Below are 23,704 nucleotides of genomic sequence, written 5' to 3' on the forward strand. Positions count from 1 at the left end.
CTTTCTGACTCAGCATTTCTTTCTCCATTTTGACTTACCTGATTATTGGGTTTGGAAATGAAAAGGTGTGTGTTTGACCTAACTCCTCAGAGATTTCTCTCTTTTAGACCCAGCTGCCTGCAAATAGCGTAGAATATATTGGTTCACTCTTTGTGTCAATTTCACCTTGGTGACGCTCCCTCACAAGGGCATTGTGTATGTCCAGCCGTGTCAGCAACCCTTTGAGAGAAGGAACGGAAATACTAGCCAGCTCTATATCCAAAGCTATGACTCCAATCTGCTCAATTAGTATTAAAACTTACCTTCTCTCTTCTGTATCTTTTTCATGTGTTTGCTCTCAGATATTTGCGAATGGCAGAAAGAATTTAAAGGTGATAGTTACTGGCTATTCAGAACCCCACTGTGTAAAATCCAGGAGAAATAAAAAAATAACGTGGCAGTAAAATCTATCTGGGATTTAAATAAAATATAAAGAGAGCTGCCCTTGAGCATAATATTTAAGCATGAGTAGATATTCACTAGACACAAAAGTAGGTGGGGAATACATGAAAACTATGAGTAATAATAAAGTTATCTGTCATGTTCTGAGAACTGAAGTCAATTTATTCATAACAGATATCTGTTTCAAGATGATCAAAGAATGCAGTGGGAGATGTAGATACCCGATACCTGAAACATCGATATCATTAATATATTGTAAAATAATACATACCACATATATTATAATAACATATATTGTAAGAGTGCTAGCCTTGTGGTATTATTAAATGAGGGCCTTTTGTTTCATTATCCCTTCATTATAACACATGGATTTCATGTCACTAGATAAAACTACAAAGTTGTTATAATTACAAGGAGACATTATTTCAGAAGGACTGAGATTCACTGGTATAGGAGGTATAAAGCAGAGTTAAAAAAAAAAAAAGTTGGAGTTGAAATTATCTATAAAATAGTCTCTGTTGAGCATATAATAAAGGAAGTCCTAGAGGCGAAATTAGTCAATTGATGCTCATTGTCTTATATAGGTTGATCAAAAAATTATGAAAATAGGATACTACAGTTTTATTTAAGAAACAAAAGATGAAATGAAATCATAAGGCAAAGTCTGTTATTTTAGCTGCTAAAAAAATCACTTTCTTTTCAGGGTAAAGGCCTAGCAATTGTTTTGTAGAAAAGACTTGTAAATGTTATATGAATAGGACCAGGATCAAAATGGGTCTATAGCATGTGAATTTCATAAAATAACTTTAATGTTGATTTGAGTGATGAGAATATAAGTTATTTTAAGATGTTTGCTAGGTAAGAAGAAGAAAAGTTATGCTCAACAAACATCAATAAAACAAAATGAACAAGGAAAAGCAAGAAGAAACACAAGCAGTTTCAAAATTTAAACACAAAAAAATTGGAAATTGGATCTCAGAATAATAATGGATAATCCCTAAGGAAAAATATGTCATGTTGTGTCAGTGTTGTTGGATATTAATACTATATTAATAAGCACTATTTTAGTTTGCACATTGAATTTATTTTTAAAACAAATCATAACAGATTTTTTGAAATGACTATTAAGTTAAATATAAACACAGAAATGCATTTTGTTGTTTTTATTTGTATTAAGAATTTTCTCTAGTTTTCTTTCATAATCTACAAAACAAAGTCTTATGTATTTATATTTAAAAAAATAATAAAACCACAGAAATAATGGGCTAGTTATAGAATTGACCTGTGGAAGTCTAGAATCTCACTGACTATTAAGATCAAGACAGAGGCACTTTGGAATATGTCTCCATCTGTTGAGAATTCATTATGTAGGACATGATATTAATACTTGTACAAGTAATTTATTCAACTATTCATATCTCCTTACACAAAATTTTAAACACGATACAAAATATACTTATTACTTCAGTCTACTTTGCATATTCTTCCCATGTGTAATCTAATCTCCCCATATCAAATTGATTATTTTATACTTATCTATTACTGTCACTATATTGAAAGCTATATAGTCCAGAAAAAAAAAATACTCTCCATTAGGCCAGGCATCATCGCCTACACCAGTAATCCCAGCACTTTGGGAGGCCAAGACGAGGGGATTGTTTGAACCCAGGAGTTTGAGACCAGTCTGGGAACATGGCAAAACTCAGTTTCTATAAATATTAGCTGGGCATTGTGGCATACACCTGTGGTCCGAACTATACAGGAGGCTGAGGTGGGAAGATTGCATGAATTTGGCAGGTTAAGGCTGCAGTGAGCTGTAATCACACCACTGCACTCCAGCCTGGTCAACACAGCTAGATTCCATCTTGAAAAAATAATTCTCTATTAGAGTTTTATTTTTTAACATTCAGCCAAGAAAATTGCTGCTAGTCAAAGATCACTAAGTTTAATTAAAGTTCTGATTAATTTAAACTTGATTTTCAACTTCTGCTACTTGCAATTGACTTGAATTTTTATTGTATAATGATGTATATAAAAATTATATCAACATGCTACTATCAGAAAATAGTCATTGGTATATCCAATTTTGTTACAATGGTGTTATATTATAAAATCTTGATTCACTATTATGTGGACAATTAAAGATAATTAATAAAATATTCATAAAATTTAATAAAAATATTAAAATAATTAAATATAGGCAAGTAAAATACTCCCAAATAAAGAATATAATTTTAGAAACACCCTACTATCAGAAGAAAAAACTGCTACTCCAAATATATAATAATATTATTTGAAATCAATTTATATTTTAATTGGATAGTTTTTACATTTTTACTCATATATTACTAGCTTGCTATAAATCATAAAACTGCATATCTGTGTATAAAAAGAAGTCAATATATTACAGAAAAATTTATTATCCCCCTTCATGTAACACACCCATTCTTGAAAAACGTATAGATCTATAACTATCATTCTAATTATATGAGTAAAATTGTAAAAAATATATAATTAAAATAGAAATTGATTTCAAAGTAAAATTATTATATATTTGGAGTAGCATTTTTCTTCTGTTAATAGTGTGTTTATAGTTATAATCTATATATCTATATCTATAGAGATCTATAGATATATACGGTTTTCAAGAATGGATGTGTTACTTGAAGGGGGAAAATAAATCATACATAGATAGATATATCTATAGCTACATCTATAAACCCACGGTGGGAGCTAAAACCACAATGCTATTGTCATGTTAATGACATTATAGTAACCTGAGTTAAGGACATTTAGGTTCATCTATAAGTAGATGGATCTATAGATATCTATAGATAGGTGTAGCTGTATATATCTGTAGATGTATATCTACAGATATATCTATATAGGTATATCTACAGATATATCTGTAGATATCTATATCAATAATATATAAATCTACATAGACCTATATATCTATATAAGTATATATATACTTATACATAGATATACTTACGTGTATCTCTTATGTGTATATATATCGAGAAAGACAGAGAATGTATATACATCATATGCGTGTGTTTGTGATTGTGTGTATTTCATTTGCTCCCTTTTTTAAAAGTTGTACAATATGAACCTCTATTAAAATGTGAAAGTAATGATTGCATGATACAAATTCCAGATGAAACGTTAAAAACAATGCAAAGAAATATAGATTGAAAGCTAATAAAATATTTTAAAGGAATTTCTGATGACACAGGAAAAGAGATATATAAAAATAAAAACATAAGGGACAAAAAATTTTTTTAGGTATAACTAAATCCAATTATATGAAAAATTACAGTAAATATCACTGTTACAGTCTACTTAGTCCCTAGTTTAGCTAGGTCCAAGTTCTTGTCCCATAACCAAGAAAAATACAGCACATGGACACTGGAGAGTGAGTAGAGTAGGATTTATTAGGCAAAAGGAAAATTCTCAGCAAATAGAAGGGGCCTGAAGGCAGGTTGCCAGACAAGGGACTGATTTCTGGGTCTTTTATGTGGCAGAAGCTAGGTAGTTTTCTGTGGATTTTGCCTCAGTGAGAGGGGCAAAGTCCCTCCTAGGGGTGTTGTATTTGTGCAAGCCTGTAGTTGGCCAGAGTGACTACATTTTGGTTATTTTGCCTAATCAAAACCCATGGTGGGGGCTAAAACCACAATGTTATTGTCATGTTTATGACATAATAAGCTGGGTTAAGTTAAGGACATTTAGGTTTATTTATTGCGCCTGTGCCTAAGTTGGGACAGTCTCTTCTGAGAAATGTCCTGGCACAAGGGGACGGTAGGTACTGTAGGAATTGTCCCATGGTTGTTCCTGTGAACATTGCCCATCTATGTTCTTTTCCCAAGACCCTCCTTCTCTATCTACCTAAGCAGCCCCCAACTGCCTCCTGTCTCATTACTACGTTATACACTGGAATAAAAAGTTCGATGTTATCTGAATGTATAAAATAGTGAAACTCAACTGTACGCTGTCAATAATAGAGGCTATTTAATATAAAGAGACAGACATTTGAAAAATAACTCGTTAGAAAAAGATTAAACATGCAAACAATAAATATTAGAAAGGTAGAGTGGAATATTAATATCAAAAAAGTATTATCAGAAATAAATAAGGATATTTCACAATGATACCAAAATAAATTGAATAAAAAGACAACTATAAATGAGTATGCTCCTAATAATACTATTTCAAAATATATTAAGCAAAAATTGACTAAAAACCAGTTAGTTATCAAGTCATAGAGAAACTGCAAAAAAGTAAAAAGGTAGATGACTTGAGTGATAAATAGAACTAAAGTGAAATAAACATTAATTGAAATATAACAAAAAAATTGCGGTATGCAAGAAGAGAATTGTATAAAGGACAAAGTACAGCTTTAAATGCTTGTTTTAGAAATAACTATATATCTAAATTTCAGTGATCCTAGCTTTCACTTTAAAAGGTATGAAAAGAGACAGCAAACTAAGTTATAAAAGGCAAATTATAACATAAAAGGGAAAATCAGCAAAATATAAAAAAGCAAATAATCTATAAACAACAAAACAATTTTTACAGTAATTAACAAAATTGATATACTAAACAACAAATAAACAGAAAACAACATAATTATCAATATTGGAAATGAAAGAAAGTTTATCACTACAGTTTCTACAGAAGTTGAAAGTGATAGAATATTATGGATAAAGTTATGACAGTAATCTAGCAAATTAGATGACATGCACACTTTTAAAAATATATAATTTATCAAAAATTATGCAGGAAGGAAAAAACAATCTCTATACTAATGGTTCTCAACTTATGATAGTGCTACTTGTCAATAAACTCATTCTAAATTAAAAATATCACAAGATGAAAATGAGTTTAATATTCCTAACCTACTGTATGAGTCTCTTCTTCTCATGTTGCTATGAATAAATACCCAAGACTGCGTAATTTATAAAGGAAGGAGGTTTAGTTAACTCACAGTTCTGCATAGCTGGGGGAGGCCTCAGGAAATTAACAATCATGGTGGAAAGAGAAACAAACATTTCCTTCTTCACATGACAAGAGAGAAGTGCAGAGTGAAGAGGGGAAAGGCCCCTTATAAAACTATCAGATCTCATGAGAACTCACTCACTATCACTAGAACAGCATGGGGGAAACAACTCAATAATCTAATCACCTCCCACAAGGTTCCTCCCCTAACACATGGGAATCACAATTCAGATTACAAATTCAAGATGAGATTTGGGTGGGGACACAGAGCCAGACTATATCACCTACCAAACATCACAGCTCAGCCTAGCCTACCTTTACATGGTTAGAACACCCGACAGATGGGTAAAATTATCTACCACAAAACCTATCTTATAATAAAGTGCTGAATATCTTATGTAACTCATTAAATACTATACTGAAAGTGAAGAACAGGATGGTCATATAGGAGGTAAAGTACAGTTTCTACTAAATGCACATTGCTTTCTCACCATCATAAAGTTGAAAAATCAACTTTTAACTACAAGTTATACCCTTGTAAGTCATGGACCATCTATATAGCCACACGTGTGCATAAACGTGCACACACATAAACACACCATTCCTACAAATACACACATTAAATAAATTTATCAAAAATGTTTTTTCTAAAAAATGTTACTTCAGAACTACATTGCTTTCTACCTAAATCCTGTCAGATCATTAATAAAGAATTGTCATAATTCTTATACAATTCCTTTTAGAAAATACAGAAATAATATATGAAACTATTCAGGAACTAGAAAAATAACTTCCTAACTTGTTTTATTAGTTCATCATAACCCTAGTAACAAAATCTGATAGAGACAAAAATGCAGAGCAATGTTGCTTGTGAATACAGATTCAGAAATACTGAACAGGATATTAGCAAATCAAACCCAGATACACATAAAAAGAACCCCATATTAAAACACACTAAGGTTTTTCTTAGAAATTCAGATCAATTTGACATACAAAATGGAATCAGAGCATTTCACCATTATACCAAAATAAAGTATAACCCATACAATCGTTTTAATAGATGCATACAAATAATTTGAAAATACCATCCATTTATGATTTTTAAAAATCTCAGCAAGCTAGGAATAGAACTTTCTTTATCTAGCAATATCTATGAAAAATTTATAGCACACAGTCAACAATAAACGGTTCACTTCTTTCCCTCTCAGATCAAGCACAAGATATTGGTGCAGGCTCTCACCAATTCTGTTCAGCTTTGTTCTGTAGTTTCTAGTCAGGAAAATAAAAATAAAAATAAATAAAGTATGTAAACATCAAAAAGGAAGAAGGAAAACTCTCTGTATTTGCAAAGACATGATTCTGTCCATAAAATCTTTAAAAATTTGCAAAACAGTTATGAGAACTAATATGTTAATTGGACAAAGTAATGGACTATGAGATTAATATACAGGCCCAAATTTCATACTTACTTAGTAGCAGAAAACAATTGAAAATAAAAATAAAAATCAATTACAATAGCATCAAATATTACTTTTAAATATTTAGAAATTAATTTAACAAAATATGACCAGGATCACCACACTGAAAACTATAAAATGTTGATACAAGAAACAGACACTCTTAAAATTGCAGTTATATACAATGATCATGGATTGAAAGATCCAATATTGTTAAGTAGTTAATTTTACAAATGTAATCTAATAACTCAATGTAATCCTAATAATATGGTTTAGAAAGTAACATCTGGCCAGGTAGGGTGGCTCATGACTGTAATCCCAGCCCGGCCAACGTGGTGAAACCCCATCTCTGCATATATATATATATGGCCGGGCATGTTGGTGTGCACCTATAAACCCAGCTACTGGGGAATCTGAGGCAGGAGAATCACTTGAACCCGGGAGGTGGAGGTTGCATTAGCCAAGAGCACACCACTGTACTCCAGCCTGGGAAACAGAGTAAGACTGTCTCAAAAAAAAAAAAAAAAAAAAAAAAGTGACATCTAAATAAATAATTGAATAATAAGGTCCTAAAAAATAAGTGAATAAATAAGGTCCTAACAGTCAACTTAATGCCCAGTTGTTACAGGTAGTCAGACAGGCATGAGCAGGGTAAGAGAGGGCTCTCCTCTGACTCAATAGGAATGTCAGGTGATTGACAATTATCACACTGCCTCTCTAAAAATGATAATTCAGCAGCCCACCCAGAATTCCTGGGAGAGGCTGTCTCCTGATGATTAACAGCTATTAACATTAAAAATGTTAATTGAATGCAGATACCAGGGAGAAGAAACTGAGTATGCACACTAAGAGACAAAATGGTGAAATATGAGCTTCCGGGTACACTCCACCAGGAAAAGGGAAGAAAGCCTGAATGGATATGCATAAATATCCTAAACACACTGAGCGTGCTCATTTCCCAAGGATAAGGAAGGCACTGTGCATGCGGGAAGCCCACCATAAGGGAAGAATCATGGGAAAGAGGCAAGCCTATAAAGCCCTATGATCAATGATAAACACCCTTTTGTTTCTCTCTTTGACCTTCAGGGGCCCTCTTGGATATCTTCCAAGTAATCTTTCCTTTCTTTCCTGTTCTGAAGACTTTTTAAATAAACTCCCACTCCTGCTTTGAAACTCGTATTTTTCTGCTTTATACACCTCAGTCAAATTCTTTCTTCTGAGGAGGTAAGGACAGAAGTTGCTGCAGACCCATGCAGATATGCTGCTGGTAACTCGGGGTAACTCTGATCTCTCCTACAGGTAACACAGTCATATATTGTTTTTAAATTTTAATATTTTAATTCTGAATATCTAGAAACCAATTATGTTGTTACCCCTTCTTCAAGTCAATGTTTTCTTATTTCTTTGACACATGGTTCATTACTTTTAAAAGCCAAAGGTGTATGGAAATTGTAAACCAAAAATGAAATTCTAAGGCCCCCCGAACCATCTGAATGGACTTTCTCCTCTTGGCCAGGGTACTCTTTTAAAATCTAACCTGAGAGTTTTGAGGCCATGACAGGAAGTGGGGGTCAGATATGCCTCATCATACCTCTCCAGCACTAACAACAACACAGACCTTTAAGGAGCATTAACAACCATTTACAATCTCTTCTCTCTGAAGCCTGTTACCTGGAGGTGTCATCTACACGATTAAAATTTCTCCACAACCTCTTATCTTAACCCAGACATTCCTTTCTGTTAATCCCATGTCTTTTGATAAACTCAACCAATTGTCAACCAGAAAATTTTTAGATCTACTTGTAAACTGGAGTACCTATAAGCCCACTTCAAGTTGTCCCACCTTTCTGGACTTAACCAATGTATTCCTTAAATGTATTTGATTGAAGTCTCATGTGTCCCTAAAATGCATAAAACCAAGCTGCACCCAGACCACCTTGGGCACATGTTCTCAGGGTCTCCTGAGGGCTGTGTCACAGGCCATGATCGCTCACATTTCACTCAGAATAAGTCTTTTTAAATATTTTACGGAGTTTGTCTCTTCATTGACAAAATCAAAATTGTGACCCTGAAACAAATAAAAATAATTCTTCTTTGTTGATTTAATTACTTGCAGAATGACAGGTAAATTTTAACTACTACAAAATGTATCTGTTTTTTGTTTCTGTGTATTGTGGATAAAGTAATATTTCTATCACTCAGATATCCCTCAACACTAGAATATATTAGAGTGCATTTAAATTGTAACAGTTTTCCAAATTTTTTGCCTGTGTGTAAGGGAAAATACTTGATCTTATTATTTTGTGTGATTCTGATGAGTAATATAGTATCACTCTCGTACTAAAACAGAGGATCTTATTTTGACCATTGTATGCAAAAACTACTCATTTAATTGGTTAATTTCAAGATATCATAATTTATTTAACTCATTACAAAGTAGTAATGAAAGAAGAGTAAATATTGAAGTGATATTTAGCCATGGAATTCAGAAGCATGATTACCACTTCAACAGGAGTAAAACTAAGGAAAAAACAGACACCAGAGATGCTAAAATAAATGACATTACTTTTCTATTTAACATGGAGTTGTTTCTCAGTCTAACCCAGAACTGTAGTAACTCAGGCAGCACCATGAGAAAGGCTCTCTAATCCCAATGGGCTTGGCTGGCCTAAAACCACAGCAGACACTGGGGGTCTTCTTTGCCAACCTTTGCCCTCCCGCTCTCCATTGCCAGTGCTCAGATGTGAGAAAAGGCCAAATCAAAGCAAACTTGCCAATATCAGAAGAAAAAAAGTCAAGAGAATCAGCAGCTGACTGATTATTTTTATCAATTCCTAGGACACAAGAACCCATTAAAGGTTGCTTCTTGTTTCTTGTGTTCTCATTCTAGAATAGTAGCTACAGTAAGGGTAGTGGGCCCCGTTGCATTTAGTGGTACAAAATGAAGAAAACAAAGGATAGGGAGCTGATTCAAGTTTATTCTGGCTGAAAACTCTGATTTAAACCTTTCTATAACAAAAATTTTATGCAGAAAAATAAACCGCACAGTTGTTTTCATGTTTATTATTTGGTTGGTTCTGATACTTCTTCTCTATCAAAAGTTTTCCCATTGAAGAATTAGCCAATTATTGTTTTCACACGTAAGCAACACCCCTTATATTTGAATATAGTGTCTTTTGTTTTCCATAGCTTGGGTTGATTAAGGCATTAGTTGTTAAAAAGAGACAATAGAAACACTACATTCATGTGTCAATACATATAAAACTAGTTTGGAGTTTCATTGTTAATCCAGAATTATGTGCTAATACTTCAGTAAGTAAAGTAATCAATTACAAGACTATGTCCAACAGGATTTTTGCATTAAAACGTATTCATGAAAAAAATATATCTTCCTTTCCTTATGCAAGGGGAAAAAAAACCAAACGCTTTTACTGCATGTGCAATCACTACTGCGATATGTTGTAAATAAGACTATACTGAACTCTGAAGGCCCAATATTCTCCTTTGGCCTTGATTAAACTTTGTTATTATTTTAATTTTCTGTGGTATCATCAAGGTCAAATTGTTTGCCTATATTTCTTGATCACTACTATGAACTTGCTAATGCTTCAATTCTTTAAAATTATGAATGTGCTAATTAAAGCTGAAATCCTTTGAGGTAGTCAAGATACAATGTATTGATTGACTTTGACCTCACCACATGATACGGTAAGAATCCAACAATGAATATCATTCCTGCTATCTGACAATCGGATACCAAAGGGAAAAGAACAAATAGAAAAATCAAGACAATGCAGAGAAAACTGAGACACTTGCATTGCTACAGTATTTCAGCCATAGCACTATTGACATTGATGAAAACAATCGGCTCATGCAGGAAGTAAGCAAATCATAGAGACCAGCTTGTTATGATTTTGAGGATTACTTTAATATTGCCGCATACAAAAATACTATGGTTTCCATTCTGTGTCAGGCTATTAAGCTTTCACTGCTTAAACTTTTTACATTAAATTTTGCAAATATTTCCTCCATTATTATCTGTATTTGTTAACAAGTTTTTAATAGGTTGGCATGGAGTCTTATATTAAAGCAGATTAAAATTATAATTAAAACTATTTCTTTAATCATAATGAAAGACAGCAGTGGAAGGTGTGCCGTCAAGAGAAATATTAGAAGTAGGAACAGAACAATTATTGAAAATTAGTTTAACAGAACCTGCAATAAACTACTTGTGGCATTTTTATGCACAATTATATGCAAAAGCTCTATGAAACTATTATGATCATCTGAGATATATGCATATTAAGACTTCTGGGGTTTAAACTGGATATTCTCTCACCTCTCTTCAATAACATACATTTTTGTCTATAATTTGCATATAAATTATGTGGAATAAAAATTAAGTATTCATTAATGAATAACCTTGCATTTGAACTTATTTGTTTGCCTTAACTTAATAAGACTCAGCTTAATATTCATTTAAAATTAGAATATTTTACCATTGTGCAGAATTTGAAATTATACATCCATAACTACTAAATTAGAGTAGAGGTAGTAACAGCAGAACTTGCATGAAAAACTCTCAAATCAGACTTCCTCAGTTTTCATCTTAACTCCGGCACTTACTGACTCTGTGGGTTTGGGAAAGTTATATATGATCTTTTTAAAAACTCGTTGTTATCACCTCTTTTAAAAATTGTTTTACATATTGTTACAAAGGAGATACTATTAGTGTCTAATTCTTAGAGTTGTTATGAAGATTATGTAATATTAGCCAAGCAGGATATCATTATCAAATAGCTGCAGCAGCAGCAGCATTGCCTTCACAGTTTTCTCTGTTTTCCTTTGTTTAGCATTAAATATGTGTCGAGCGTGTCCCTTTTGCTATCTAGTTAATTCTCTCCCAAACCCTCTAAAGTGGGTCAGGAATAAAACATAGATGTCTACAATAACCCGGCACCTGGATGAAGAGGGCAGGAGAAGTAATATGGAATGTTGGAGAAGTTCCAAAGTGGAGGAGACAATCTTCTGTAAAGCAAGCATGCATTAGCTTCAGGGGATTCCTGTCCTGCTGGCGCAATTTTGCCAAAATTTCTCTCTTTTCAATGAAGCCAGTAATCTGTATTTGGGCTTAAAATCTACTTCTGCTTAATGTTAGAAAAAAATAAATCATTTAAGACACTTAATGAGTCCGACATCGTAGGACACATTTTCGATGACTACCTGTTTGCTGCCTTATGAATGGGCATTAGTACCCAGTTTCTCAATGGAGCAGGAGGAAACATCGAACTTGCCTAAGGTCATGAAGCATGTAAGTGTTTGAGCTAATATTTTGGAGAAATATCATCTAATTCCGTATTCCCTTTTAACTATGTTGCATGGCCTCATATCTTAATGTATGATCTCCAGGTAAATATACACTTGACTACGTTATCACCTTCACCACATCTCAAAGGATGTTGCTCTCAAACAATGAAAATTACCTTCAAAACTTTAAATGTATTTTCTCACACTATTAATTTCAATAGCATGAGGTATCAACTTAGTATTATTCCATTTTTGCTGCATGCTTAGAAAATCATCCTTCCTATTTCACCTTCCTGCACAGGTACCACCTCCCATCTCTAAGCAGGACCAGTTACGTACTGTGTAGTGCACAATGCAAAAGAAAAACGTGGGGCTCCTTGTTCAGATCCAATAAGAATGTCAAGACAGTGACAGCAGAGCTTTAAATCAAGCATGTGGCACTGCTGGGCATGCAGCACAGTGTAACTGCACAGTCTGGACGCTTTTGAGGCCATCTTTGCCTCAATGACACACAAGTGAGATGGCCTCTCCTAATTGAGCAAGTCCCCACATGGTCTCAATATGGGGTTCAGGGCTTTCTAAACTTGAGATTCAAATCTAAGTATTTCTGCAGGCCCGTTTAGACATGCCAAACTCTTGCAATATTATTGTCCCCTTTTATTTATTTATTTTTTGACTATATAAACCCTGCCTTTAATGAGCATAGTCTAGTGAGTACATTATATTATTACATTTTAGGTTTATACATACACATGTGTTAATGTACCCCAAATAAAAATATAATGATAACAATTTCTAAATGAAGCTCTCAAATAACAAATGCATTTATAAACCTTTATTGGCTTTAGGTATTTAACAATAATACCTGCATTCTGTAACACATTTTAAGAACACAGATGCTTATAAAACAATTGCAAAATAAACATAGAAGCCTTCTTTTCCTTTTAATCTCAATCCTCAGGCAGCTACAGGTATAACTCTTTGGTGTGTGTTCTTCCTAAATTTTTGTTTGCCTACAAAACATAAAAACAAGGAGATATATGGTAGATATATTTTTATGCTATCATCTCATTCTTTCAAATGACTTCTTATTATTCCATATCATGGATGACTTCCTATTATCCTATGTCATGAATGTGCTAGAATTTATTCAGCAATTCCTTATTGGTGGCACTTAGGTTGCTGTCAGTTTGTGTGTGTTTTGTACTACATTTTAAACCATTTCTGAATAAGTAAGAACTTGTTATAGCAGGAATACTAGCAATGTAAATGATATATAAGCAATGTTCAGTACTTGACCACTGAAGCTGTTGATGGAGAAACAATATGACCAAGGATGTATGTTAGAATAATGCAAAGTGAGAGCTGAATTGGAATGTGACTCCAAGCAGAGAAGACCAGTAGGCTATTTCTGCAATCATCTAGACGTGAGATACTGAAAATTTGAATAGGAGCTATAGTAGTGAGAAAGGAGATAAAAGATTCTAGAATTACCATTCCTATTCCATTAACTGGGAGAAGTTGGTAGTGACAAAGAAGATATTAATTCCTAATTCCAACTAAATCAAAGCCACAGTCAGCTTTTGATTTTCTAATGGGGGGGCACAGAAGAGAGCTGGGACGTGCTTCCGGTTAGTGGATGAATGCTGATCATTCACTCTGGGAATGGGTTGAGCTTTGGGGATATATGCAACTTGGGGTGGAGGCAGGAGGCTGAGAAAAGGAGGCCAAGCAGAGTTCTGATCTCTCTTCCCTGCTTATATCAAAGGCAGCTCTTCTGCTTTCAGGCTTCTTGCTTCTCCACTTGTCGGTTGCCCAACAAATGCTCTCAGCTGGAGAGCTCACTGCTCAGCCTCAACTGTGTATAATTCAGCCTCAAATAATCAAAATGTAACCCTTTTTTGGAAACAGAACTGACAGGAGATGGTGGCTGATTAGATATAGGAATAAAGAAGAGTTAAAGATGGCTATGAGAGTTCAAACCTGAATGAATGGGATAATGGAACATTAATTGAAAGATCTTGGCAAAGGGATCAATTTTTTTTTCTTTTCAGTGGAATCAGGAGAGAAGGGAATGTATTTAAATTTTGTAAATGCAAGATGGAGAACACACAATTAGAAACTGAAATTTGTGTCCTGGAACTCTATAGAGAATTCAGTGGGAGTCATCATCACGTGGCTAAGGTTTGGCCCTACGAATGGTGGAATTTCCCCTGGAAAAGCTGTCAAGAAAGTGAGGGAAAGCACCGTGGTGAACAGCAGCATTTGATGATGAGAAGAACAGAGAATGGTCTTAGGAAGAGTTATCCTAGAAGCCAGAAGAAATGGGTGCAATTTCAGAAGAAAAGTGAGGTTCACATCATTAAATATCGCACATGAATTGAGGGGACACCTGCCAAGGAGATGGCAGAGCTGCTGACTGAGGATAGTTAGTGCCCACTGTGCCAGGGTCAGGGCCAGGGCCAGATGGCAGACTGGTGCAAGTCTCTGTGGGGAACACACACGTCCCCTGACTCTGCCTTAGGCAGAGCAGGGCAAGAAGGAAAATGAACAAGAGGAGAGAAAGGGAGAGTATGGATCCCTGCACCCATTTTTAGGGGATTCTCCTTCCCTTTTCAGATTTCAGTATCACTCTGAATCACAAGGGAATGTTGTCTTTTGTTCTTTGCCATCGTCAGTAAAGAACTCCAATTTTCCATTTTTGATATAGAATTAAAATTTGTTACATATAATGATGGAGATAAAAATGTTCATTCCTTCAACGGAAAGAATTTTCCTTCTGATTGTATTTGAGTTAAGCTTTTGGTTCTCTCATCCTTAGGCTGTTTATAGCAAGGAAAACCTGGAATGACCTAAATGTCCAACAACTGGTAGACTGCTTAATTAGATATGTTCAATAATTCAACACTAGTTTCATTTTATCTTTGCTGTCTAAAGGCTGTCTTTTCAGGTCTAATGAATCATAAAATTTGACAAGAGCAACTTCATACAGGCTGACAATTAACTTAGGTTTACACTCTCTGTTATCAGAGAAGTACTCACCTAAAGAGTGCACTTCTTTCTCAAGGATGTGGTTATCATCTTATCGAGTAAGGTTATCGTCTTTTTCTTTATTTAGAACAGTATCAGTAAGATACATTGTACAGGCATTCTGTTTCTGCCTCCCCTCAAGGTACTGACCAATTCTCCCACCTTGCACAGATGCACCACCTCAAAAGCCTATATCTAGATTCATTCTAATGTTCAGTCTCTTTACTGAATATTAAGCCCTGTCTGCTATTGCCCAATCCCATGTAATCAACACACATCTACACAACAGACTGAGAGGCCAAGTCCAGATTGGAGACATCTGGTCAACTCGTCCTCTGAAAAGTCATTATTTTGATGACAGATGTTTTTGCATTCTGTTGAATCTTGTGCCTTAAACTTTGCACCTTAACGGTCTCATCTTATCCAAGCCCTGATTCCTCTATTCTGATCCTAGTTAAAATATATTTTACCAAGGGATTTTGGCAAAACACATATGTGAGTTGCAAATTACGCTCAGGTTATACACAAATATTTCAGTAGTTATGGCTAATTTAATCATTTAACGGCATTATCTATTCTCCTTCATATTTCAAACATCTCAAAGAATGAAGCATCTAAAGATTAAATATGAGACTCAAATGATGGGTGTAACATATATAACTGATGTATAGAAATGTACATGTAACCTAGTGTATACTAGCATCTACAAATTTTTTAAAATCCTTGGATTTAATTTATTCACTTATATAATAATAAAAGCTGGTAGGCAGATCACAAGGTCAGGAGATCGAGACCATCCTGGCCAACATGGTGAAATCCCGTCTCTAGTAAAATACAAAAATTAGCTGGGTGTGGTGGTATGCACCTGTAGTCCTAGCTACTCAGGAGGCTGAGGCGGGGGAATTGCTTGAACCCAGGAGGTGGAGATTATAGTGAGCCAAGATCACAACACTGCACTCTAGCCTAGTGACAGAGCGAGACTCCACTTCAAAAAAAAAAAAAATTATCTATCCAATAGCATGATTTTACTCTCAATGAAAAAAGTCACTAGAATTTATTTGTACACTGTAGTACTTCAAATAAGATTTTAAAAATCACTATCAGATTCAATGGGGAAATTATATATTGTAGAATAATACCATTCTGTCAATAAAACTTTTAAATTTTTGATACCCAGCCTAGTTTCATTTCATCGGATCTTTTATCAACTACTGGAACACTAAAAAAGGAAATATATAAGGTATTTTTGAATGCATGGCATGAAAATTTAAGAAGCAGCAGTAGCCACTGATGCTTAGATTCAATAGGGTATTCCATAAAGTATATTTCTAAAACAATATAAAATTATCCTGCCTTTTTCTCATGTGGTGAGCGTCTGGTCTAGTTTTTGCAAACTGCCTTGACTTATATAAAGCATATGTATTGCTGAATACCAGAAAAGTACACAATTAAAATAAATATTGGATTCCATATCCCTCTGTTATTTTTTTCAAAAGAAAAAGAATAGTGTTTTATTAACTACCACACTGTTATAATACACTTTAAACATAAATGAAAGTAGTCTTCAAATTTAAGATGGTTAAGAATAACAAATGAACAGAATTCCAAATTTTTGCGATAGTTGAACTGCTACAGTTACAGGTATACATTTGGGAAAATTGTATAGCTCTTCCAAGACCAGCAATGTAACTTTATTTTGTACATTTTTAAAATTGAAAATATAAACAATAATACAAAAATAAAAAGAAAATACAGCACAATAAAAAAACATATGTTTCTCAATTAAATGTACTGGATACATATAAATTTTAAGAGAAGAAGCAAAAAAGAAAAATGATTGATATTTAAGTGCAGACTGACTACCTGGACTGAAAAAAAAAAAAAAAAGAAGCCTTAAAAAAATGATAAAGCCTCTAGTTTTGCTATGACTGATATCCATGTGGTTGGAGTATCGTCACTATGGAAATGATTTTGTTATGTTTGCATATGTTATACTTTACTGGTAATTTACATGATGACTTTTAGGGCGCTGGCAGACATACGGTTTTTGGAAACAAGAATGGATAAAAATCACTGCTAAGATGCAATACAACTTATTGTTTTGGTTCTCCAATATTCAAGAAAAGGGATAATTCACTATAACATTTTCTTACCATCCAAATGCCTCAAGCTATACATTTTAAAGTTTCTTAAACATTGGTTATATTGCTCAACTTTGTTATTGAAAGAATATTAACAAGACATTGTTTTGGCAAATTAAATCTTAAACATGACTTTTCAACAAAAAACTTATGTAGGATTTAAAAGGTGACTATCTCTAGAGTTCCATATTAAAATGCAGTTTTCAAAATCTTACAAGAGTAATTCTTAAAATTTGTACATAGTTAACTTAATTAAAATAATTAGCTTCAAAATGACAAACTGATAAGCTAAGTAAAACTTACAGTACGTAATATTTGCCTGGACACTTGATTTGTCAGTTATGCATAATACAAATTCCAGTCATCAAGAAAATTACAAAATTTTTGTTGTACCATGATTTCTTTCACCAGCTTTATCTTACAATAGATAAATACTAACATGTTCTCATTTTTACACTAAACCACACAGGATTGATGCATTTGGTTAGACTACCATTCACATTGTTAAATTCAATTTTCTCTTTATATATAACCAAGTTACTGTCAATTCAAAAATTTCTGCATATCAATACAAAGATATCTAAGAACTTAGGAACAATATTCTTCTCAGTACTGTATAAATATAACCACAACAAATAGGTATTTGTGTAATATTTACTCCATTGTCTCATTTCCAGAAACTGTGACAAGTCGTAAAGGTATTTCAGTGTTGGTAAGGATATCTTGATTGCTGGTGGTGGAGGTATTAACAGAACCTGAAACAGAACCTTGTTGAATGTTTGCAAGGGTAAGTGTTGTTCCTCCTGCAGTAATCAAAGTATCATCTCGCACAGCTTCCACAGATGCCAGCACTGTAGTGCTAGAGTGAATACCTTTTATATTCTGCTGTGTTTTAGTATGTTTGGCAAGATAGTCACTTCTCACAAAGCATTTTGAACATTCTGAACAAACAAATTTCTTCTCACCTGTGTGTGTTCTTCTGAGCCTCTGTAATTCATCATTTCGAGTAAATTTTTTTACCACAGTACATCCAGTTACAAACAAAAGGGTGTTCTCCAGAATGCCAGTGCAAATGAGCTCTCAGAAGTGAGGTCTTCCCATAGACTTTACCACACCCCGGTATACGACAAATGTGTTGCTTCTTTTTCCCAAGATTGGTACCTCTCCCACCACCTTCTTTACAATTGGGACAGGTGCAAGTTATCCTCCGAAGTCCTTTTCCTTCTTGATGTTGTTGGTTCCCTTCCTCATCTACCACGTGTACTCTTAACTGTGTTTGGTCACAACACAGTTGTGCCACTCTTCAGGATCAGGTTCTTCTTCCTTCATCCCAGTATCTACAGGACTGTCAGCATTCTCTCCTGGATGTAGCTGTATACCAGTAGAATCTCTAGAGTTTACCATAACTGTCTGTACATTTGACAACTGACCAGTGCTTAGACTAACTGGAGTTGAAGTGAAGGCTCCACCTACCTCAAATTGACCAAGTGTGAGTGTCTGAACAGGCGTCAAAGTTGTTGGGCAACAATTTTCTGTATTTGCAAATTCTGCAAGTTCTGGACCCCTTGTACTTGAAACGTTCGCCAAGTTATTTATCCAGAAGGGGTCACTGTCTGTGACCAAATTAAAATGTTTCCAAGATTCATCTGCAGCTGAAGATTTTGCGAAGCGTGTTGTGATATATTTTGACCACTGGCTTGCACACCATGGATTGTCTGTGGTGTAATACCTTGCACAATTTGGGCTTCACTGGTTGGCGGCCAAGACTTTTGAAGTTGTAGATGTTGTACAACAGGCTGTGCTGGAGAAACCTGAATATTCTGTGTCCGTGTCTCTTCAGAAACAGATGACTGGATATAATTTCCCTGAAGATCTGAAGAAAATGGACTTGCCCATAGAAGTAGTCAAGCTATTTGTGTTTTGTTGTAATATACCTGTACTATTTATCTTAACAGCCAACTGTGATGAAGATGTTGGCACAAATAAATCTGTATCAGTATTAGCTTAATATCAGGGGAAACTCTCTCACCAGTCTTTTCAGATTTGTCTGAACTATCTGTACCTTGTCCTGTGTTTATCAAATGTCCATAGGCATTAATGCCTGCAGTCATTGTGTGAGAACTGCCCGAGAGTCCCAAAAAATCTAGATCGGCACTATTGATTGGTACAAACGTAGTATTTCCAGGCAGACCAAAGGGCACATTAGCAACCACTTGGGTTGGACCAGCAAAAGATGAACCACCAATTGCAACTCCCTGAACCTGTACTTGACCAGTCCGTGGTAGGAGATTCTGGATGTTAGCAGGTGTTCCAGAGGCAAGTAAGGTTTGATTAGAGGCAGGAATGATCTGAATTTGACTGCTTTATTGATTTATACCCCCATTATCTGAAGAGCCTGTGAACCCAGTTTGAACCTGCTGATCATCTATTGACTGAATCTGTGGTATTACTTAATATTGAACATTGGACACTGTACCATTTGACGAATCTGATCATGGTGCATCTGAAAACGTTTGTTGATTCTGCAAATTCTGAAGGGGATTTGAAGTGGCAGCATTTGGAATCTGTACCAGATTACCAGCTTCATCTTTTATAGTTGTAGGTGTGGCTGACAAAACCTCCCATCGGTTTGGTGCTCCTCCTAACTATGTAGAAGCCCAATCACCTGTTGCTCCAGCAGCGGCGGTGGCCTCAGCTCCCGTGGCCACCTTCTCCTTGTCTTCGCCAGGCGATGGCTGCCCTATCTTGCTGCAGGTAGCGGCCAACAGAGCAGGCAGTGACAGCTGAGTGTCCTACCCACAATGGGCGGGTTCCGAGAAGGAGGGAAGGGGAGGGGTGACAGTTAGGGCTGGGCCGCTGCTCATACCGGAAGTGCGACTGGGTCCCCGCGGGTTGCACCTCGTGAACACCAGCCCGCGCTTCCTCAGCCTGGTCCCACCGCCTGGCGTCCCCTGCTCGCAGGCGCCCAGGCTCCCCTGTCCGCGGGCAGGTGGGCGCCGGCTACCCATGCCCCCGGGAGGGCGCCTCTGTTATGTTTTCAGTTAATTTAGCAAAGCAATATGGGAGAGAGAAAGAGAAATTATGTAAATGATTAATCATGAAATAATAGTAAACATTTGGGAATATTGATAAAATTGAACGACCGGGCGTAGTGGCTCACGCCTGTAATCCCAGCACTTTGGGAGGCTGAGACAGGCGGATCACGAGGTCAAGAGTTCGAGACCATCCTGGCCAACACAGTGAAACCCCGTCTCTACTAAAAATACAAAAGTTAGCCGGGCGTGGTGGCAGGCGCCTGTAATCCCAGCTACTCCGGAGGCTGAGGCAGGAGAATGGCTTGAACCCCGGAGGCGGAGGTTGCAGTGAGCAGAGATCGCACGACTGCACTCCAGCCTGGCGACAGAACAAAAGTATCATTTTTAAACTAAAGCAAATGATAGCTTTAATTTTTTCAAACATTAAAATTGTTAATGTGAATTTTGGAGGAAGAATGTGTATTTTATATATAATTATATATATATTCGTTTTATATATTTATTATATATAATTAGTTGTAATATATTTGAAATATTTTAAATTATTGTCAAAATAAAGTAGTCAATGTATAATGGCCTATAGAAGGAAAATAAGTAATAATCGAATGATTTCTTAAAAAGTAATCCATTATTCATTACACTATGAAGGTAATTTTTTAGAGTAAAATAAAAGAGAAGGAGTTGAGCACGTAATTCTTTTATACAGGAACTATAAAGTAAATTTGTTGACAAATTTGAGAAGATAATATTTTCTGAAATATATTATGTTTTTTATTGAGAAATTAAATATGTATAATTTATAGCATCTTCTTTGAGGAAATTGGTTTTTCAGTTGTTGTTTTAATTTGGAGAGAGGTAAAGATTATCATACCTTAATAAATATAACTTTTTTCACATTTGGCTCACATTAAACATTTCTATTAAGCTAAAATTAAGTATGAATTGGTTGTTAAGTAGTTAATATAAAAATGGATAAAAATATATAATTTGCCTATCAGCTAACTGACATTTAAGCATTTACATGTGAATTTTCTCATCAGGGTTAGACAGGGATCTCAACATTGCCTGGTGCTCAGAAATTCTTGCAAGCCATTGTGAGTTTGAGATATTACTATGGAATACTAGGAATAAACTACTACCAAAGAAGAGTGGTCACTCAGCATTTCTTTTTGAAATAGATTTGTAGTTCTGAATAATAAGCAGAGAAGAGTGAAAGATAAGAATTCTTTGCAACTTGATACCTTGCAATAGCATAAGTGAACTACTCATACGAGTCTCAGTTTTTGTTTTCATACGTTACTACCATGTCACAAAAATAGGATAGCAGTCAGCCTGAGAGTTTGATGAGGTGTGAACTTCCCTTTTTAATTGTTTTCATAGATATCACATGAGAGGCAGTATCTCACAACATTGGTTTTCAGTCAGACAGATGTGTTCCAAGCACTACCTACTAGTTGCTGGAAAATATTGGCAAAGTTATTCTACATGCCTGTCATTTTCCAGCTTATAAATTAGGATACTTACATGTTAGGTGAAAGGCTAAGCTGCTGTACCAAAAAAAAAAAAAAAAGGCAGAGATTAAATCAAAATTTATTTCTCTTCCATGTATCATTCCATCTGATATTGATCAAATTATTAATCAGAACCCTGTGTATCTTGAAAATGCCAGTAATTTGTTTCCATAAATAATAAAAAGTAGAGGACAGGGAGGAATGGAGTAAAAAAGAAAGATGATAAAGTAGATAAAAGAATTATTTATCTGCTTGTTTCAAGGTAGTAAGATAAATGCTGCTTAATATTTTGTTTGGCAAAACAATAATGGCTATGATTCAAACATATTTTATGCATTCTTCCAGTAAGCCATGCTAATTGCCCCGTTACTAGAGATTGTTGATGATCACATTCTTACAGAACTTCACTTAATGAAAATAACAAGGCAGGTTATCATTAACATAAGGTGTCCCAACTTGTTAGTAGGACTGAAACTATGTATCATTTTCTTTATGAAAATTTAGATTTTAATGGAAAATTAGAGGAACAACAAACAAGGAAAATTATTTATTAAAGTGATAGTTAATGAACATTATTAAATATTAATTAATATGACATTAATTATATTAAACATTTTAACTTGCAAGTTGAGCCCTTAGAGCAAAATAAGCATAGAGGAAAAGCTTGCACACATACAAAGACACAAATATACATGGAGATAGTCAATATCTTTAATTAAAAACAAACCAAATTTTTGGACGTCTTATATTAATATAAATATATGAAACTAATGTTTGTGCACTGCTCTTTTCAGATAATAGATTAGCATTTTGAAATATTTTAAAGTGATTGAAAAGACATTTATTTTATACATTCATGCCATTATTATTTAATGGGATTGAAGTGATATTTTCTGAATTGATATACTATCCTTAATATGCAATGAAAATACTTTTAAAAGATTAGTTGAAAATATGAGTTGAAAAGCATGTATTCTATATTTACATAGAACTCCACCAAACCATACATGAACAGTCAACAAATAGATGTTTCTGCATCTTTACCATTGCTTAGAATTACATTTTACATTTTTTAAAATGTAAAAAATAGTTTTACATAAAATAACATTCTAAATTTCCCAGAATATACATTTTGTTTTAATGCTTGCAGTGTAACTTTTATCTAGTAGATGATTTATCTTTCCATGAATATTTCACAAAACCTACTTTTCAGAGTTTGTGTGGAGAACCAGCTGCTATGTGCACTACTTTATTTTTATTTATTCATTTATTTTTTTGAGACAGGTTCTCACTCTGTTACCCAGGCTAGAACACAGTGGTGAGATCATGGCTCACTGCAGACTCAACTTCCCAGGCTCAAATATCCTCCCACCTCAACCTCCTGAGCAGCTGGGACTACAGGGGCACACCACCACACCTGGCTTTTTTTTGTAGAGATAAGGTTTCGCCATGTTGCCCAGGCTGGTCTCTAACTCCTGAGCTCAAATGATCTACCCACTTTGGCCTCCCAAATGCTGGAATTAGAGGCATGAGCCACTATACCTTGCACTATTTTAAATTTAAAAATTAACATAAAAGAGAATATTTCATATTAACAGTTAAGATAAAATGCAAATGGATTTTTGTTTTATAGTATAATAATTGGCCCAAATTAGGAATATTAAAGTAAAAAAAAATGTTTTTGCAGTGCTATCACATCTTTTCTTTTAATGCATCTGTATATTCCACTAGCACACAGCTGATCCAAAATACAATATTGTAGGTGCTACTACATGGGCATTCAT

At 34.6% G+C, this 23,704-nt stretch overlaps 1 pseudogene; it reads right to left on the reverse strand.

Annotated features, from left to right (window-relative positions):
• Window positions 1-18,028: 18,028 nt before the first annotated feature.
• Window positions 18,029-20,382, reverse strand: LOC105510785 (annotated as a pseudogene).
• Window positions 20,383-23,704: the final 3,322 nt, after the last annotated feature.

Source organism: Colobus angolensis, unplaced genomic scaffold, assembly GCF_000951035.1.
Source record: "Colobus angolensis palliatus isolate OR3802 unplaced genomic scaffold, Cang.pa_1.0 Scaffold191, whole genome shotgun sequence".
NCBI lineage: Eukaryota > Metazoa > Chordata > Mammalia > Primates > Cercopithecidae > Colobus > Colobus angolensis.